We start from the raw sequence: 22430 nt of genomic DNA, 5'->3' as shown, positions 1-22430 counted from the left end.
TAAATTGCTCTATTAATGCAACCCAAGACTTTTTAAGTCAAGCTTAAAGGCAAAGGTAATTTTATAAAATAATGCATATGTAATTAATTAAACAAATATGTCACTAATCCAACAAACAATAGGAAGCTCAAGGCATTTTAATGTGGTTCTACATTTAGGCATAAAAAAATCTCTATGTGGAATTCATATCAGCATTTAGAGTCTTATGTCAAGAAGCTGTATTATTTTGTGTAAACAAATAATTGGAATCAATTATCAATGAAAACACAGTCTCTTTCATGACCACTAAATTGATGTCTTTATAAGAAATAACAATAAAATTTAATAATCTCAACAGCCAGCTTTGACAATCCTAGAACTACGTGCTTGAATTCCAATGAGGCTCTAACTCACCCAGTAAGCTTTTTAAAATTTGTTCCCACGAAACATCACGGGAGTGACACAGCTCGTACTTGAAAGAGGCCTTCATGAACAGAAGCCAAAATCATAAACAGGGCAAGTACTATGAACATCTCCTTAATCTCATCTCCTCGAGAGTATGGCAGGTTTTTCCATCAGAGTTTTGTTTCTATTTCTCCTCTACAGACACATTTCAGTTTTAACCTGTGCAGTGGTACCCCGTCAGGGCTGTGAAGTGATAGGTTTCAGATGAGCTATATTTTAAAACTGGCTACACAGAGCCAAAGTGGAGAAAATAAAAGAAAGAGCATAGTTAGAAGAATACACATTCTGGTCTATTCCTACCCTTTGCAGCTGCTTTCAGTTCATTACTAACTGAAGACTATAATGCTGGCCTCAAATCACATCATAGCCATGTTACTCTGACTTTCTGAGATATAGAAATTAAAAAGCAGTTTTGGACTTCTATTTCTGTTGAGGAAAGAAAGTCACAAGAAAAATTTTCTCCCACTTAAAAAAATGAGAACCCAGATAATATTAAAATCAAAATATTTAAAGCCTGTGAAAAAAACGAGTCACAAAAATTAATAATAATTTTTAAAAAACCTATTGAACTGAACTCCAAAGTTTGACCAGCCTCTCCAATAAGAGAAGGGAATCATGACTGCTTTCTTCCCTGACTGAGTAATGAAAGAAAGAAGTCACCACCTTAGATGAAGATAGAAAAAAACTGCTAAACTTTCAGCAAAAGTTAAGGTTATGTTTGGGCTTTCATGACTGTTTGGCTTGGGAGCCCCAGATGAAAGAAGAGTACCCCTACAACTTCTTTTCCACAGGCCTTCATGAGTATTCATGACAAAGGTTGGGGGCAGGGGCAGGAGAACTGAGAGAGAATGATAGTGAAATCTTAGGGCAGCCCAGGAGGAGACAGTAATGGGGTGAACTGAGAAAACCCTACATTATGCCTAACTTGAGACATATACTACTGGGGGTTGGGAGAGAAAACCCCTAACACACACACACACACACACACACACACACACACACACACACTATAGATACACATGGCTGCTAAAGTCTGACAATTGAGACAACTGAACAGAACTGAGAGATGCGTATGGTGAATAACAAAGCTCAGACACAACTCAATTACTGGCTCATTTATCCATCACATCGCTTCACCCCCGATGCATACATGTACACTATAGTTTGACAGAATAGACGCATCTTTGAACATATTATTTTTAGTTTCTACTGTTCTACTTTTATATGCAATGTTCAGAATTCAATAAAATTTATGAGATTCATGAAAAGACAAAAATATATATATAAACCACAATCAAGGGAAAAAATAGTTCATAGAATCAGATAACAAATAGTCATTGAAACTGTCAAATAGAAACTTTAAAATAACTGATGCATAATTAAAGTACATAGGAGGAAAGGTAAACAACATGCATGAACAGATAGGAAATTTAAAAGATAAAATCGATAAAATGAGCCTAATATAACTGTTAGAAATGAAAAAAATATACTATGAAATTTGAAAAAAAAATATTTAGATGAAATTAGCAACAGCAGAGGGGGAAAAAAACCTGTAAATTTTACCACCACTCAAGAAAAACTGTTCAAACTAAAATACAAAGAGAAAAAAGAGTAAGAAATAAAACAAAGTATCTGAGATCTGTGAGACAATACAAAACAATTTACGATGTGTGTAATTGGAATCTCAGAAGGGAAAGAGGAAAAGAATGAAAGAAGAAATATTTTTAAAGATAATAATAAATAATTTTCCAATTTAATGAAAGATATCAAAACCCACAGATATAAGAAGCTCAGTGGATTCCAGGTAGGATAAATACAAAGTAAATCATAGAGGCAAAGCATACTCAGGTGGAAATCATGATTAAGGAAAATTAGAAACTGGCAGAAAAAGCAAAGATATAATACATACAGATAGCAATAATAAAAGTTATGGCTGATTTCTCATAAAAAAAAAAACTATGGAGGCAAGAAGATAATGAGAAGATATCCTTAAAATACTGAAAGAATAAAACATGTGAACCTAGAATTCTATATCCAGTGAAAATATCTTACGTAAATGAAGGACAGAAAAAAAGGGGAGGAGGATGGAAGGCTCCTTCCATATCCATGGCAGAAATCATATAAGATGAGTTTAAAACGTCTTATCATGCCAGAAAGGATCTATTTTTAAAAAATGGAAGAGAAATAAGACATTGTCAGACAGACAAAAGCTGAAGGAATTCGTCTCCAGCAGACTTGCACTATAAAATTAAATCTTTGAAAAAAGACTATGTGTTATTTAAAATAAAATCATTAAAAATATATTGTGGGGTTTATAGTATACATAGAGGCATAGTATGTGACTACAAAAGCAGAAAGTGTAAGAATGTGGTCACTGGAAATACACTATTACAAGGTTCTTATATTGTTTGTGGGGTAGTGACATGTTTTCTGAGGTATACTGTGATAAGTTAAAGATGCATATTTTTTAATCTCTAGAGTAGAGGTTGGCAAACATTTTATGTAAAAGGACAAACAGTAAATGTTTTAGGCTTTGCAGGTCATATAATCTCTGTCACAACTATTCAACTATACTATTGCAAAAGCAGCTGTGTAATAGTATGTAAATAAATGAATCTGACTCTGTTCCAGTAAAACTTTATTTACAAAACAAGTACTGGAGTTGGCCTACCGAATGTAGTTTGCTGGCCCTGCTCTAAGGCCAGTAAAAAAAAAAAAAAAAAAAAAAAAATAGATGAATAATTAAAGATCAATAAAAAAGGTAAAATGGAGTAAAAAATATTTGATTCATGTCAGAAAAGCAGGAAAGTAGTACCAGCATATGAGACAAGTATAGTTCAGATACCAGAATGATAGACTTAAACCCAAATATATTAACGATTATATTGAATTGAGGTAGACTAAACATCCCAATTAAAGCAGAGACTATTAAACCAAATAATAATGCAAGAGTCAACTACATCTCATAATAAGACACATCCTTTAAATATAAATACAGATATCAAAAAAGAAAGAAAAAAGATATACTACACAATTACTATATGAATATTAATCTATATAAATAAAGCAGCCCTTCTTATCCATGGAGATACATTCCAAGATCCCCAGTGGGAGCCTTAAACCACAGAGAGTACTAAACTCAATATATACTATGTTTTTTCTTTCCTATGCATACATACCTTTTCACTTAACGAAGGCACTTTAAGGCTTCTCTTTGGCACATCTGAATTGTCAGCATCACTACTCTCGCACTTTGGGACCATTATTAAATAAAGTTAGTGTTATTGAACACAAGCACTGTAAATACCATGACAGCTGATCCAATAACCAAGACAGCTACTAAGTAATAACAGTTGGGGAGCATATGCAGTGTGGACTTGCTGGACAAGAGAACAATTGATGCCCCAGGTGGGACAGAGTAGGATGGTGCAAGATTTCATTACACTACTCAAAATGGTGCACAATTTAAAACTTGTGAACTATTTCTGAAATTTTCCATGTAACATTTCTGGACTATTGTTGACTATGGGTCTGAAAACACAGAAAGTGAAACTATGAATAAGAGGGGACTACCATAATAGAGAAAATAGACTTCAAGATGAAGTTAGGTATACATCTTTTTCTATAAAAGTATAGAATGGAATATGGGATCCCATCTCTAAGTACTTATTCAAGAGAAATGAGAATCTAAGCCTACAGAAAATCTCACAAACAAATCTTCGTCAAAGACTTATTCATAATAACCCAAATCTGGAAAAGCTCACGTGCCCATTAACAGGAAAATATGCAGTTAATGGTATATTCAAATTGTGGAATACTACTGAGTAATAATAAGGAATAAACTACTAATATATAAAAGAAGATGAATTAATCTCAACATTATTCTGAAAAAATCCAGAAACAAAATCACGTATACTATAAAATTACATTTGTAAGGTTCTAAATAGATAAAAATAATATATTAGGATAGAAATAAGATTAGTGTTTCTAGAGGGGTACTTGACTGAGATGCACAAGTAAATATTCTGAGGTGATGTAAATTTTCTGTGTCTTGACAGAGATTGAATAACACGGTATATTCATTTGTTAAAATTTCTGAACCTGCATACTTCAACTCTGAGTATATCTATATGTAAATTAGACCTCAGTAAACTAGATATTTGGTTATAAAATACATTTATACATGACTTTAAAAATCAGTAGGCATTTATGTAAATCGACTATAGTAATATAAATACTCATTCGCTATTACAATGTTTTCAAGTCCAAGCCAAGGAGAATATTTGCCAATTAGAGTCTTATGTTGCTAAGATATCAAAACTTCCTGGATATTCCATTACCTGAAAACAGTGGGGTAAAATATATAAAACCACATAGCAAGTAACAGATATTCACTATACAAATTTCTTCCTCTTTCCTTAGATGAGACCTAAAGGGAGCATTTCTTATTCAAATTTCAAGAGTGTAATATGCATGTATAATCCCTTTCATATTTGAGATACATATGACCCATTAGCTAGAGTACTCTTTTGTCAACCAAGGCAGCCACCTCCAATGGATTTGGGTTAGCACACAGGTTGAATTGTGTGTATCACCTGCACCACAGTAAGAAATACAGCTCTCAAATGTTTACTCTATTGGTATAAACTGGACTGAGGCAGAAAAATATAGTTCTGGTCAAAATCAGTACTTAAATCTAGACTGGCCAATTAGTAGAGCAATATGGGGAGAATTCTGTTATAAGTTAAAGATGTACATCCTAACCTGGCCAGTTAGTATGGCGAGCATGGAGATTATGAGGGGTGAAGGGGATGGGATAACATCAAAGAAGAAAGTTGAGATCAGTGACAAGCAATTCGTCAATTTAGAAATTAGAAGTAATAGACTCAGGGCTTTAAAAACCCAACCTGGGTTAATGGATCCGGGAAGAAAGTGAAGCCTGTATATAAAAGAAAACATCAGAGAGTTAAGTAAAGTGATGTGACTTACCCTAGAACATAGCTTTCATTTCTAGCAAAGCTTGAATTGGAAATTTGTTTTTATTATACATTACACTGCACTCTTTTAATAGTTCCTGTTGGGCTGATGAACCAGGGAGAAAAGGGAGTTTCCTATTTATATTTATTTCAAAGCATATAATTTAGGGTTTTTAGTAAGGGAAAGAATAAGATACGATGCTTGTGTTTGAAACTTTTCATAAAACTCTAAGTTCTGCTTAAAATGTTAACTTAAAACTTCTGCATCTGATGAAGTAGAGTGAAGAACAAAGTTCTCAATGAGAACTAGAAAAGGCAGATAATAAAACATCTGCTTGAAGGTAGTAGGACCTGCCAGGAAAAAAAAAAAAAAAAAAAAAAGTCAGGACTGCAGAGCCCAAGATAATGGAAAGAAAGATCCTTGAGACAAGCCCAACTTTTTGCACACTGCTTGTCCCCTGGGGTCATTTGCCAATTCTTGGTACAGAATGAGAGCTAATAAGGCTGGCAGACATCAGCCACTAAATGGCAGAGGAGCAAGAGCTTTTGACAATCTTGTGGTGCTGCTGAGACAAAAAATGGCATTTGGAGCTGTCCAATTAGAAGAAGCTGAGAGGCCAAGTGTCTAAAGAGAAGTGATCCCAACACTGAGCATATTTTGCCCTTGAGATATTTACCGATTCTTAAGTTATGCTGGACAAAATACTAAGAAGCCAAGTAGAAAGGGAAAATAGAAGCTGAAAAGCACAGAGGAGTTTTATTGATAATCAAGGAAGAGAAAAACTGGCTTTAAAATTTGCTAAAGAAAAAAGGCCCTATTAAATAGTCTCAGGTTCTCAGAATATCTTAAATGCTAGAAGATAGAAGGATTTGAAACAAAGGTAGATTAAATCATATAAAAACAGCAACCCAGCTTTGAGTGAACTCTGAGCAGAAGTGATGCCCCTCTGACCATATTGAAGTATCACCTCAGGAAAAGGTTAATATAATCCTGAGCCTCCACGGTGTTTTAAATATGTGCCAAATATCCACTAATCCATTACTAAATATTAAAATAAGACTGGGAAAAATAAAAAGGCAACAAAAACAGACTCAGATATGAACCCCAGAAGACATAGATACGATGAAAAAGTAACTGATAAATGTATCAAGAATATCAATGTTAAGGTCAAAATTTTCACTAGAAAACTGGAATCCATGAAAAGGAAAGAAAAAGAAATTCAAAACATGGAAAATAAAATAGCGATACCTCTACAAGTCAGGGGACATCATAGATTGCCAACGACTTCCAAAGCTAAAGGACCTTTTCTACAAGGCTTCAGCACCTGATGTGCATTTTACATTTGCAGCACATATCAATTCAATTAAAACTTCAGTTCTTCAGTTGCACTAGTCATATTTCAAGCATTCAATAATTACACGTGGGCTACCAAATAACATATTGAGCAGTACAACTCTGTATTAAAAAGAGAGAGTAAAAACACAGGTACATACAGAAACATGCATGATTCCTACAGATAGATTCTTAAAGAAGTCAGATACAAAAGAAGATATGTTGATAATTCCTTACATAAATTTCATGAAAAGACAAAACTAAGTGATTATCACAGCTCTTTTCTGGCTGGAACCATGGAGAATGCAGAAGAGAAGAAGAAGGCTCCTGCTGTGCCAGAAACCCTTAAGAAAAAGCAAAGGAATTTCACGGAGCTGAAGATCAAGCATCTGAGAAAGAACTTTGCCCAAAAGTGCTTTGAAAGGCAAGAAGGAAGCTCATCTATAAAAAAGTTAAGCACTACCACAAAGTACATAGACAGGTGTACAAAACTGAGATATTCGAATGGCGAGGCTGGCAAGAAAAGCTAGCAACTTCTAGGTACCTGCGGAACCCAGGTTGGCATTTGTCATCAGGATCAGAGGCATCAGTGGTCGTGAGCACATAGGTGCAAAGCATGCTGCAGCTGCTTCACCTTCTCCAGATCTTCAGTGGCACCTTTGTTAGGCTCAACAAAGCCTTGATCAGTAGGCTGAGGGTGGTGAAACCATATATTGCGCAGGGATACCCAAACCTGAATCGGTAGTTCAAAACTGATCTACAAGTGTGGTCACGGCAAAATCAACAAAAAGCGAATTGTCCTGACAGATAACACATTGACTGCATGACCTCTTGGTAAATGTGGCATTGTCTGCATGGAGGATCTGATTCATGAGACCTATACTTTTAGAAACGCCTCAAAGAAGCAAACAACTTCCTGTGGACCTTCACATTATCTTCTCCACAAGGTGGAATGAAGAAAAAGACATTCTATTTTGTAGAAGGTGGAGATGTTGGCAGCAGGGAATGCCAAATCAACAGGCTTATTAGAAGCATAAACTAAGTTATCTACTATGGTTATTTTTGTAATCTGGTCAGTTAATATACAGTGTTTGCTTTCAAACTGGAAAAACATAAAACTCGCTGATAATCACAGAAGTCAAAGTAATAATACATAAATGGCTTTGACAGAAAGGGGCATGAGGGAACATTTTGGAGCAACGTTGGGTATCTTGACCTGGGTAGTGGTGTATACATAAGTAAAAATCATCAAGTTGTATATTTATTTTAAGATGAGTGTATCATCTTCGTTTTAGTGTAATGTGTATTATGTCCTGTACTGTGCTGGTAAGCTGGTTCTAGGGGGAAAAAAAAGGGGTGGCAAGGGATGGGAAGGGACAGGAAGGGAAGGAAGAGAAGGGAGAAGGGAAAGAAGAAAGGAAAGGAAAGGAAAAGAAAGGGGGTGGCGGGAGGAAAGTAACAATAATTCCCGGTCTGTAGATTCTGCCTGTTTCCATTGTGTACATACATATTCCAAACAGGGCCAATTTCGAGCTACCGACATGATATCACTGAATATAAACTTGGACAAGATATACAAAATCAGCTCTTACAAGCTGGTGCAGCTCTAGCATATGTACCTTAACACAAAAGTAAAATAATTAAATATATGAAGAAGCTGAGATTTTAACACAAGCAGTCTGAATGCAGAGTCCACTCTTCTGACGACTCAGTCATGAGGAGGAGGAGGAAGAGGAGAAGGATACCTTCACACACAAGACTTCTGTGCTATTCAGAGAATATTGGTAAAGATGCTACTGAGGCACAGGTAGGCCCCCTCACCATTCCTGGACCCCGCTCCTGGACCCTCCCACTAAGAGGTGCTTACTCTCAGTACACCCTAACAGAGCTGACAGATGACAACCTCCAGCACTCAGAATGGAGATTTCTCTCCTCACATACTGTACAGTGCTGAATATGCTGTCAAACTCAGGAAATAATACACTTTAAGATAATGAAGTGTGTTAGGCAATAATACCAAAGGCAATATTGAAGTGACAAATAAAAAATGTACTACAGCAAAATAAGGCAGATGCTCCCAGGCGCCTGGTTTGTTCATAGGAGAATATATATTAAAGCAGAAATAAACAGTATGTGCTTGACTGGGTCTCTAAATTTTTACACATTAGCTGTGCAAGAAAATTCATGCTGGGAGTCACCAGTTGCATTTCCTAACCTTTGTTAGGACTCTATGGCCTCGGTGACACAGTGCCGCAGCCATTTGAAATTAATGTCCTGGTTGCATTAGCTCAGAGATACTGTCCTTTAAAGGTTATCAATTAATGAAAATTCTAATTCAGTATAAACATGGGGCCATAGAAGGCTTGGATTCTGTACAAAATAGCCTGTTCCAGAGAGCAGTATGACATGTGCCCCAAGGCCTAGTATGACATACAAGAAAGTGAAAACAGGGGTAACAGGTCTTTTACAATAATCAAATGCCATAAAATAGTGTCACTAGGAAAAAAAATTCTGATTCTAATAATATAGTTAAGGGGCAAGGCCCAGGAATCATGGAGCTACCTGAGGTTCAATTCCCTTGGTGCTAATTATTAGCTGTGCAACCTTGGGCAAGCGTCTTAACTTATTTGGGGCTCAATTTCCTCATTTGTGAGATAGAGATTAGAATAGTAACTATCATACGCAGGCATATATATAATTTCACAAACATATACATGCATATATATGTGTGTGTATATATATATATGTATGTATATATAGCAGACATTGTCAGAGCCCCGCCCATAATCCTCAGATCCTATCATGTCACTGTGCTCTTGTGACTTCCAACTGCCAGAATCTGTTTCTCTGGGCCAAGGTTTTTCTCCCCGAACCTTATATGGTCCTGCTTCTGTGTGTACGCAGTAAACCAGAAATTCCAGAGAATCAACACCCGTGGGGGTGAGCCTTCAACAAACAAATGATGGGAACTGGGTATGAATTCTCCAGATCCTTTATTCAGGAGGTACAAGTCTGAGGCACCATGTTTTATATAATTTCCCAGGATTTACTTATTCCAAATGCCTATACTAGTGACTTGTTTAATAACTCACACACTGGCTGCATTTTCTTTGCTGTAATTAGTTCCCATTCCCACTTATGTGTTCCCTGTACTTCATAAATATGCTGCTTGTACACAAACGCTTGTCTTGAGATGGATTTTGTCTGTATGTATATAGGTGTGTGTGACCCCCCTGGCATCATGATCCTAGGCTCACAGTAATAAAGGAGCAATCTAAGTCAAAGGAACACATTTCAACTAATAATTTCTGTCGTAAAGAAAATAGAAATGTTAATCTTATAGTACACAATCAATTCACTTTTATATAATGGCATTTTTTGTTTTAAATTGTGTATGTGTATGTGTGCACTCACGCACACTATAAAAGAATAAATGTTTCCACCAGAGTAAAATCTATAAATGACCAAATCTGTAAGCACCAGAAATGGATGCTGCTGTTTGCTTACCCAACATCAGCCCCACACTTTCTTTCTTCACAATGTCAAGCTCAATTTTTTTCAGGTACCCACCACTCCCCCATGTGACTAAGAGAATGGAGACCCACCCTAGACACAAGGTAGATGTCGATCAGTCTCTGCCAGTCAGCTCAGGCATTCTGCTGATAACAGTCTAGGCATCAGAACGTGACACAGTGGCACTGAGGAAAAGCATTATGTGCCATGCTTGGGAAAGAGTGCTTTTCCTTCCCCTCTTCTCACTAGAAATAAATAAGAAAATAAGTACCCTCAAAGGCCACTGGAGGCCCTCTCACAACCATGATGAAACCAGCGTTAAAATGGTAGAGCAGGAAGGTAGGAAATTCTCTGTCTTCGAAGGTAGTGTTCCAGTTATGTGAACTAAAATGTCCTCATTTGAGACAACTCCTGTTACTAACATTTTAAAAACATATTTTATAAATTTTAAAGGAACTCTTTCTAAATCTTAACCCTGTATGACTATAAAGAACTCCAAGTAATATATAATAATAGTCATAAAAATTGGCAGAGGACCTCAATAAATATTTTTCCACAGAAGACATGCAGATGGCTAACAGGCACTTGAAAAGCTGCTCAACATCACTAATTACTAGGAAAATGTAAATCAAAACCACAATGAGATATCACCTGTTAGAATGGTTATTATCAGAAAGGCAAGAAATAACAGGATGTGGAAGAGAAAAGGGAACACTTTGCACTGTTGGTGAGAATGTAAATTGATGTACCACTAGGAAAAACATTACAGAGTTTCTTCAAAGAATTAAAAATAGAACTACCATTTGATTTAGCAATTTCACTTCTGGGTATTTAACTGAAGAAAACAAAAACACTAACTTGAAAGGATCTATGCACCCCCATATACACGGGAGAATTGTTTACAACAGCCAAGATATGAAAACAACCTAAAAAGCAACTGAAGTGTCCACTGGTGGATGACTGAATAAAGAAAATGTAGTATGTATATATGTGCATATATAGCAAATATTATTGAGCCATGAAAAGGAGGAAATGTTCCTGCTGCTATTTGCAACAACACAGATGGACCTTCTGGGTATTATACTAAGTAAAATAACTCAAAGAAAGACAAATGCTGGATGATCTGACTTATATGTGGAATCTTTTTTAAAAATGAGTTTATAGATACAGAGAACAGATTGATGGATACCCATGGTGGTGGTCAAAAGGTACCAACCCAGTTATTAAATAAATAAATCACAAGGATGTAATGTACAGCATGGTGACTATAGTTAATAATGCTGTATTGCATATGTGAAAGTTAATAAGAGAGAACTTAAATATTCTTATCACTAGAAAAAAACCGAAACTATGTATAGTGACATATGTTAACTAGATTTATTATAGTGATCATTTTGCAATTTATACAAATATTAAATCATTATGTTGTATGCCTGAAACTAATATAATGTCACATGTCAATTATATCTCAATAAAAAGGAAAAAAACAGTAAAGGCACAGTCTTAACTTAGAAAGAACTTGTTAAAACACAGTTTGTTGAGTCCCACCACATAGTTTCTGATTCACACTTAGAAAACCACAGCATTATATGATAAAGCCAGTGGACGCTGTAGGTAGAGGTCACCAATCCAGTGGTTTTCAAAGTATGGTCTCCAGAATTACTGAATCAGAAAGTCTGGTCTTAGAGCCCACCAGTCTGGGTTTGAACAAATCCTGCATGTGATTCTAATGTAGAGCTCAGTTTGAGAACCACTGACCTATTCAAATCCTTCTTTTCTAAATGAGGAAGAGAGGAAAGGATAAAACAATTTGACCAAGATCACGTAATACACCGGCTTTCCTGAAGCACATTATAGCCACAGGCAACTGTGCCTGGGTCTTTCCCTCAGTTCTTTAAAATAGTTTATTTTCATCTACTTAATTACTATTTTTTTTTTCAGTAGAAGTCATTTCTTGATATAATATGATGTACACACACACCCATAATCTAAAGCAAACTATACCATTATATAAAAGTAAATGGATCATGTACTTTCTTTCCCCATTTTCTGCTTGGAAACTTCCAAGTGTGTGATTGTCATATTCCAAATAGATAGCTGGTAGGAAACAGGCCCTGCCTATCAAACTGGGTGTCAGCTCTAAATCATTGGCATGGCCATGTATGTTCTTCCTGGCTGCTTATAAACCCTGCCTGCCTCAAACCTGCTGGTAGTGACAAAACCAGGTCACCAGGTTTCTTAGAACTATCTAAAAAGTGAGGCACCCAGGGAGCAGTTGAGTGGTCTCCTTGGAAGAGCATCTGACTTTGAAATACCACGTTAGACAGTCCACAGGCCTCTTGTGCCTCTTCCCAGCTTCTGCTTCTTTCCCAGAGGTTAAATTGAAAGGTGTGTGATCTAGAGAAATGAGGTGCTATTGTAGTTATATTTAAATAAAGGTGTTGATGGTATTTTGGAATTTCGAGCCAGTTCTAAAAATAACATTAAATCTCTACTCTGTAAAAGGCGACTATGGAGATGGTAGGAAAATTCTGGCTTGTCTTATCCTGATTGCTCTCCAATCTTTGATGTATCTCCATTGCCTCATCTTTTGATGTAAAGGCACTAACACGAAGGTAGTATTTCATTTTAAACCTCTCTTTTCTCAATTGTCTAGGAACAAAAGTATGCTAGGTAGGTTTACAGAGGTAGGAAAATAATTGCTTTAGCTTGCAACATATCCTCCTGCCTCAACTGATGAACTATGTTATCTTTGTTTTTGTTTCAAAATAAAAATCGGCTTATTTTTGGATTATAAAAGTTATACATAGATAAAGATAATCTTCAAACATTTATCAGCCAATGCATCATGGGGAACAAGCTATCAGCAGACATCAGCCAAAACCAAAGCAGGCTCTGGAAGGTCCCTGTGGAATGGAGTTACATACTTCACTTAGTAAATCATGGGAGACATAGGAAGTTGGGAGGAAGAGTCTAGGTGGCCAGGGCAGCAGAGAGAGGGTCACACTTATTGAGAGGGCTCCAGAGATGAACTGTTTTTGAATGAGATGGACGTATTTCCACATTTTAACCACTAGTGTAGCTTTAAGGAAACACAGCAGCGGATGATCATCCTGGTGTATAAACACTGTTAGCATTTAAAGAGACAAAAATAAAACAAATTTGAAATCATGCTTAATTCCACCACACAAGGACACATTAAAATGATATGTATTCAATATGCGATGTAAATATACAATGATTTTGAACCAAACAAGATTATTCTCCAAATACTTCTCTTTTGTAACCTGCTTTTTTATTAATATAGTTAAAGCCCTCAGTGTCAGTAAGTATAGTTTTATGTTGCCAGTGTAATAGCATATAATATTTAATTTTTGCTTATATGGTTTACTTATCCAATATGGGACTGAACATTTATGTTATTTATAAAATTTTATATTTAATTATCATAAATAAAAAATATAATGTACATGCTCTCATCTATCTCTCTATACTATTTTATTATTTCCTTAAGAAAAATATCTAAAAGTAGGCTGGCTAGGTCAAAAGTATGTACATTTTAAATTATTTTTTATATTTAAATTTATTTTATAAACATATCCAAAACTCCTTTCAGAAGATTATGAATATATACATTTCTAGCCCCTTGAGTAAACATTAATAAATATTTATCTTAATATATTTACTTTTAATTGTAGATTTTTATCCCACCTTATTACAAAAGAGTTTTAAGCTATATAGAAGATAAAAAATATAAGTAACAAAATGATCAAATGAAAACAAAGTATAAGAAAAAAGAGGACAGGTATGATATTAACATATACATACTATGAGGTTCTTTACAGTTAAGCATTTTTACTGTGAAAGAGGCCATATTCAAGCTTTATAAATATCCAGATAAATACTCGATAAGCAAAGTGATGACATAAATGAATCATGTCCAATTCCTTTTGAAAGTTGGTGTTGTAGGCATAATGAGTGAGTTAATGACAATAATGAAAAGTAATGGCACTAATCCATGTCATAGACATGAATAATTAGATAATGGCTCTATTAGTACAATGGGAATAATTTTCACTCAGGTGGGCATAAAACTATAAAGTCCAATGAAGTTTCCAACACAAAAAGAATTACTATTCTAATAATTATTACAATCTCCTATTCTTTTGCTTTTCCTGTCAGAAAATTTTAACCAATATGTGTCCTCTTATAGTCAAAATATTCAATTATGTATTTTCTTACTGTATATATACATATATACATCTAAAATTAGCTAGTATGGCCCCATTTTATTACACAATTACATTTCTAAAAAAATTAAGTGGACTCTTAGACAATGCCTGAATACAAGGTGGTAACCTCCGGAACCAATCATTAACGATAGTGAAAAAATATCTAACAAAACCAGGAACTATTCAGTGCCTCTAGAGGTCTCCCCAAAATAGTAGCTGCTAGTCACATATGGCTAGTTAAATTTAAATGTAAATTAATTAAGATTAGATAAAATTTAAAAATCAGTTCCTCAGACCAGCCATGTTTCAAGTGCTATTAGCCATATGTGGCTGGTGGCGACCACATTGGACAATGCAAATATAGAACGTCCCTATTACCAAAAACAGCTCTATTGGACAGTGTGCCTTGTAGAATATAAGTTTTCTTTAACCAATAAAAAGTTAGCACATTTAAAATTGTATATGTAAGCTGATTGACTAGAGGTCAAAATGTATTTTGCAATAAAATCACAAATACAAATGATTTCTAGTTGAGTCCACAAGTCTTTTAGCCTTCAATGTCACTGAAATCTTGCAAATTGACAATACAACATGATTGTAAATAATTCTATTGCACACTTATAATTAAACAAAACAGGGAAAAAATAACATTGCATGAGAAATAGTGCTTTATTTCTTGTGAATGCTGTAGTTAAGGAATAATACATTTAATTACAGAAGGTGGTATCCATCTGAAGAGAGAATTCTGTGACAATTCGTTAAACATATTCTTAATATTTTCATCACCATTAGAGGTAGCTAACAAATCATTCTATATTACAATTTGTTTTTAAATCACAACATACGGCTTTTTATTTTCTTTGAAATGAACATATTATTGCCATAAACTTACATTTATTCATTTAAGTATTTATATTTTGCTTTCATAGATAAAATTTTAAAAGAGGAAGAAAAAGAGAGGAAGTAGATAAGCTTTTATCAGTTGAATAAGCAAAAGTAGAAAAAGAGAAGGTAAAATGGTTTGTAGCTAGGATGTTTGTACTAAATATATACACTACCTCATTAAAAGGGCCTTTGGGGATAAGTAAGAAAATAAAAGAGTTAAAGAACGAACTTAACTGTACATAGAAAATGACAGAAGAAAAAAATTGAAGGATGAGATTATGGATATATACAATTACATTGGGACAGGAAAAAAAAAAGTGACAGACCAGATAGATATGATATAGAACTTTGCTACTGAAAGTACGGTTTATGGTCCAGTAGCATTAGCATCACCTGAGAGCTTGCTGACGATGCAAATTCTCATGCCCCACCCTAGACTTACTGCATCACTATTTGTGTTTTAGCAAGATCCGTAATGATTTATACTCACATTAAAGTTTGACAAGTAGACAATACATAGCAATCCACTGAAGTAGGTCAATTTAATTGCTCCCCTATATGGTGTTAGACATTGTCAGCTAATGGCCCATTAACCATTGTGAAATCTTTTTTCTCTTATCTGCCTTTCATTGTTGAAACTAAAAAACAAACAAACAAACAAACAAACAAACAAAAGATTTCTTGCCTTCTTTGAAGCTAAGAGAAGCAATGATCACCAGGGGGACGTGAGACATGATGAAATATTTTGGGCAGCATCTGGTAAAGATTTTCCTATATGATAAAGTAGATAGTAAGGTGAGATCTTTTCTCTACATGCTAACTTCCTTTGTGCTAACACGCCTATTGTGAAGATATGATGCTCAGAACTGGGATAGCTATTTCATGACTAACAAAAGAAGACCTCAGCAACATACTAAGAGCAGCTAGAGTTAGAAAGAGCCTGGGTCCTTGATGACATTACTGAGCCGCTGCATCAACCACACTGCCCATCTTTGGACTTCCTGTGTTTCATGAAATCATTAGATGCCCTTTTATCTAAGTCACTGTTCTATTACTTCCACCTGAAAGCATTCCTAATGCCCTTTGGGGACAGCAGTGTTTGAGGAAGAAAGAGAAAGGAAGGGGACTGTCTATCCCATGTACAGAAAGTTACATAGGGTGTTCAAAACTCTGGAAGGACTCAAATTTTTAGTCATGTTGTAGATTTGATTACACCAGCTATTTCCGCTCTCAAAAGGTTTTGAGTGTGTGTGTGTGTGTGTGTGTGTGTGTGTGTGTGTCTGTGTGTGTGTCTTTTTTCTCCCTGAAAAGAAATAAACTTGACATTGACTAAGTCTAAATTCACTTTTTCTTTTATAGGCACAGAATGCAAATCACACTTGAGTTTTAATGTTATATTTAAAAACTGCTTACCTAAGTCGATGATTAAAAATGACAAGCTTTGATACTTTTTTTGTTAACCTGGTTACTTTCAAATCTTATTTATTTCAGATTGTGTGCTATACATTCACTGTACCTCCCAAAACCTGCTAAAATATAGAATTTCAGTCCACAGAGAGTAGATATCAAAGTGATGTAAGAAGTAAACAGGGTTTTATTTTTCCCCAAACTCCTCATGATTAATAAATTTAATCAAAGCATATTTCCTTTTCTCTCATTTTCTTTTCCTTCCTCTGAATCAACAAAGTCTCATTTGAAAAAAGAATGGAAATTTTGGCATCTATTTCTTTTCAGAATTGAAATTTTCCATGACACTTCAATCATACCTTACCGGTATAAGATAATGCTGCTACTGATGCTGTTGCAACAAAAAGAAAGTGCAATAAAAGGCACGATTTACCAGAATTTGGAAGGCTTAAGGTTTAAATCTTCTAGTTATTGAGTATAATAAAAGAATCTATTTCAACACTTGTGGATGAAAATCTTTTATGAATCTATAAATGTATTTCCTTCCTCGCCATTAAAATACTAATATAATAAACCTTTAGATCATTGTGAACCTTCCTGGGCATCGTACTGATCAATGAAGTTCATGCTATAGAAAGGTTAAACTAAACGGTGGATTATTTCAACTTACTGTTTATGTACACTAGCTAAGACATGCCTTGGAGACAGATGTGGGTATTGTTTCTGTATTAAAAAAATATATATATTTCTTCTGGTTTAGACTTTTTTTTCTTTTGTAGGGGCCTTGTTTATTTGTCAATAATCTTTTCTCTCAAAAGATTATAAGATTATGTCCACCAAATAGTTTAAGTTTTTCAAAGTTTTCTTTCTGAATAAAATTGTTTTACAATACACTCAAAATTAATATATGCAGAGCAAAGTAATTCTCAAATTTTAATGTACCTATGAATCGCCTGCATATCTTATCAAAATGCATATTCTGATTCAGTTGATTTAGGGTTAAGCCTAAGATTCTGCATTTCTCACAGGTTTCCAAATGATGCTGGTGCTGCTGGTCCACACATTCTTTGAGTAGCAGGGCCTAGTTAATAGCTCACGAAGTGCTTTAACTTAGATAATCTCACATAGTTCTCACCCTATCCTGACCATATCAATGACTAACTAAAAGTAAATCTCTGAGAGCTTCAGACCATAAGTAATAAGGTTAACACTCTAACCAATACAATGTAATGCAAATCGAATTCCCTTTCTATTTCAAAAGAGGGTTTTTGCCTGTACCTCTCCCAAGTGAGACACTCAGTCCTTTGGAACAAATCAGAACAAATTCTGTAGTCCATCAGGCTATTCAGACTAAATATTATCCACTCAATGAAAAAGCTATATACAGCAACTAATTTTACACAATACAATAAAAGGATCATTTTGGCTTTACTTACATATCAGAATACATTGTAATTTGGACTTTAATTAGACGTGAGAATGTTATACAGAGAGAAATGTCCACTTAAATATATTGTGTACCATTAGTGTGCCAGTTTTATATAAAGCAGAAGTTAATTAATCTTCAGATGCGGGAAGGAATCATGGTAAACAAACTGTTTCTAATTCAGAAGATGCGTCTCATGGTCTAGAAAAAAATAGCATTAGAGTTTCATTCTATTCCCTCTTTTGTCTTCCCTGCCTTCTCTTCTTGTCTCCCCCCTCCTTTCGTCTCTGTCACTGCATACACATCTATAAAACCCTTTAGTATCTGATTTCATTTTTATGATTCAACTAACTGAAAAAGCTAAAATCCCATTGAGAGTCTGAGAGCAGCAGAAAATCTGATTATTTGGAGTGCTGGTGGCTCGCTCATGGCATCCATATTTAAGGTAACATCCTGCAACTATCATCCAGAATGAGCATATGGCAGACCTCTGTATGCAACCATTATTATTCAGTCATTGTTCATTATGTTTGAATTAACAGTGACAGCATACATCATGCTTATTAGATGATGCTTCTATTTAATTCCCTATTATCTATTAAAATCTCAGCTCTTGCAGAAAGGAAGAAAGGATACAAAAAAAAAAAAAAAAAGACATGCACAGAGACTTGAGGACCACCCACATTATTACTTTTCTCATCTATTCCAAAATATAGTTCTAAAGAGCATACTTTAAAAAGTAACACCATCAAATTACTATTATAGCATCATACTGACTAGAATGTTGGGAGAAGAAAACAGAATGCTCCTTTTTTATCTATCTGTGAGCCAAATTACATTCATTCCTGGGGAGGGAAAGAATAGGAATGTTACTGAATTACAGAGTTACTAAGTAAAAAGATGGCTTTAACATACTCAGGGATGTGTAAGCTACACACACATTATCATTACCTGATTCTACATAGCTACCATTTTTTTAAGAGCTCTAGCATCAAGGAGATGAGGGCCAACATAGACCTACATAAAGCCTGTTACCTCTATCCCACACCCTTCAATATGATGTAGGAGGGTTATGAAAAAATTAACAGAAAGGCAGCCATCCAGCAGTCCTTTGAGCTAAAAGAAGGGCTCAGTCATGTTGGTTAGTTCAAGTGAGATCTCTAAGGGGCTTTCTAATGGGGTTTCCTGAAAACTTCAGCTTTCTTACCACCTTTTAATGTCTCATCCCAAATGACTACCATGTAATTAGGATATAGCCAGCACTGGGATTACCAAAGCAGGCTCCAGATCCCTCTTTTATTAATTGATTGATTGACTGATTGATTGATCTATTGAATTTTGCTCTAAAAGTTTGAGTGTTTTTCTAAAGTTTAAAATCACCCAATGCTGCAAGAACAGCTGTAACCACTGCTGGGAATTTCATTCCCATTTGGAGACTTTTCCCTCCTCCGTCACTTTGATTTGATCAGAGGAAAAAAAAAAATCTTTGCAGATCTAATACTTGTGTTCACCATGTCAAAGCATGAGAATCAAGAATTCTACTCTTTGAGGCTTTCAAAGGTTCTATTTGAAACCATCATAACAAAATAAGATTAAAACATTCATTTTTGTGTGTGTGTGTGATTACTGAAGTTTATGTGGAACTGGTCACTTCTTTATGAAGATAGGCTAAGCAATACAATAATTCACAACAGGGGCTGGGGTGTCACATGGAGAGATGCCCCAAACTTAACAGTAGCACAATGAGCTCATTCCATTTAAGTTTCATTAACTCTAAGTGAATTCTGTTTTCTGGGCTGATTATTCTCTATTGAAAACAGAATTACAAAAGTTTTTCTCAGCAGAAAACTGAGGTAAAGATTTAATAGTAGTCTAAAGACTAAAGATTCATTTACTGAGTACATTTTGTTTAAATTAAAGTAGTGTATAACCAATTCAATGTTCAGGTTCACTTGTATATAAATGACTGCCCCTTCTCATAATGACAATGATAATGATAACACTCTGCATATGTTAAAATATTTTATACTTTTCAAAATTTTTCCATTTGGATTGAACCACTCCCAATCCAATAAACATCCATAAAATTTACATCTTGATTTAAGGGTGAATGTCTCCCCCTCAAAAATACGTTGAAATCTTAACCTCCAGTATCTACAAATGTGATCTTATTTGGAAATAGGATCTTTACAGAAGGAATCAAGTTAAAACGAAGTTAGGAAGATAGGCCCTAATTTGACAGCATCCTTATTAAAAAGGGAAATTGAGACACAGAGGGAAGATACAAAGAGACAGAGTGAAAAGACCATCACCAACAAGCCAGTGATACCTGAGGCTACTGGCAGCTAGGTTCCCTCTGCTTTCCCGAGGTCAATCATTCCAACCTTTTTTTTTTTTTTTTTTTTAGGCTTCACTTGCAGTGTTTGACATGAAAGTTGATTGGTTGGTTTCCTAGATGGATGAGCTATGGTTACAAAAATGCTAAATTTCTAAATTTACATAATGAGTGTTCAAGTAATATGATTGTATGCCCTGGGAAAATAATTTCAGAAGGAAGTTTCTTCTTTCTAACCGGGGGCTTGTAATTTCATTGCATAAATGTACTCGTTTAGTTAACATATAGTCATTAAGTACTTATTATGTACTTGGTACAGTATGAGACAGGATCATTCACAAAACACACAATTAAACTGAGATATCACTCTAACTAGACCTGGCAAGAAAATGACAACCTATATCTTAATACTCAGTCTGGTTAGAGCCAGGAAAACAAAGAGTCCCTAATTGCATACTTGAAAGCTTGGTCCAAGTTTGAAACTATAATGTAAGAATCTAGCATACTCTCTATCAAAATGAAGATGTTTTTGTTGAGTTTAACAAATAATAAGACCAACTAAGCTATCGTTTTGCAATTAATTAGTAATTGAATAAAATTACAGTATTAATCATTACCATGACCACTATGCTAAGAACTTTCACACTTCCTCCTTTGATCTTTACAACTCCCCTATTAGCTAGGTACTACAATGATCCTATATTATAGAAAGGAAACTCATGCATAGAGAGGCAAGTAACCTATTTAAGAGGTCACAGAAGTAATAAATGTGGAATCAGATTCCAAAATCACTTATGTCTCTTCACAGAACTGACAACAGAAACAGAGAACACTTGCATTCTAAACATCATATCCACTAAATAAGCTAAACTTTGAGTAAAAATTCACCTTCTCATTTCATGGGAAAACATCCTTCGATTCATACTTATGCATCTCTCTGATCCCCTCCCCCTCCCGTTTTTTTTAATAAACTCTAAGTCCAAGAGAGTAACAGTATTCCAAGAAAAAAAAAAAAAAAAGGAAACTAAAGAGAACTCAGTTTGTAGACCTTTCAGAATGTAAATTTCATCTTTTGAATAAGTCGCTGCAGAAAACAAATTAGTATTTCAATAAGAGGAAAAAATATGTATATATGATCACTGGAGTAAAGAAAATAACAGATGGCAAATTGAATCTTTAAAAATCCAATGTTGGTGAATAAGACATATGAGACTGGAAAATAGTCTCTTTCTCAACCCTCAACAATTTTCTTCCCAAATAAAAATTCTCCCGTCAGCTACGGAGTTTATGTCAAATCTACCACCAAGAGTAAAAAAAAAAAAAAAAAAACCCCTAGAAAAAAATGGGAAAACCACATTATGATCAAATAACAGGCGGTGGACACGACCTTAGAGACTAAGTCTAACCGTGTTCAGAGGTTAAACCCAGAGAGTTTAAATTGGTAATAATAGTTGATGGAAAGTCTATGTCTAAAATGAATTACTTGTTAATATGAGAATTCTAGTATGCCTAAATTATTCTATTTTCTCTATATATGTTTCTCTATATGAGGTCTGAGGTGTTTATTAGTTCAAGTAGTTCATAACAGTTAAGAACATCCAGTGCTAATATATTTTTTAAAACTGACTGTTAGTTTATTCTGCTCCCATCATCAATGGGAAGCAATGAACACTTTCCAGGGACTTCCACACATGCACCACATGCCAAGTCAGCATTTTTCCCCTTATACTCTTAAATCTGAGGCAGAGGTAATGACTTCTTCCAGAATGCATGGGCCAACTATCAGTCACTATTACAGTTACGCTGGGGCCTCCTTCCTGAGTTCTGATCCATGGTATATAGCTAGAAGAAAGGGAAATTATTTTAAAACATGCTGCAT

The 22430-nt window shown here is 34.9% G+C and overlaps 1 protein-coding gene and 1 pseudogene across 7 annotated transcripts in view; one reads left to right on the top strand and one right to left on the bottom strand.

The window, feature by feature from the left end:
• Window positions 1–22430, bottom strand: part of RBMS3 (RNA binding motif single stranded interacting protein 3) — a 1178968-nt gene that overhangs the window by 842770 nt on the left and 313768 nt on the right. The gene's annotated exons all lie outside the window — the stretch shown is intronic.
• On the top strand, window positions 7041–7843 carry LOC107513191 (annotated as a pseudogene).

Source organism: Rousettus aegyptiacus, unplaced genomic scaffold, assembly GCF_014176215.1.
Source record: "Rousettus aegyptiacus isolate mRouAeg1 unplaced genomic scaffold, mRouAeg1.p scaffold_m13_p_4, whole genome shotgun sequence".
In the NCBI taxonomy this organism is placed as follows: domain Eukaryota; kingdom Metazoa; phylum Chordata; class Mammalia; order Chiroptera; family Pteropodidae; genus Rousettus; species Rousettus aegyptiacus.
Note: the sequence above shows the minus strand (reverse complement) of the source record. Positions and strands in the feature narration are given on the sequence as shown.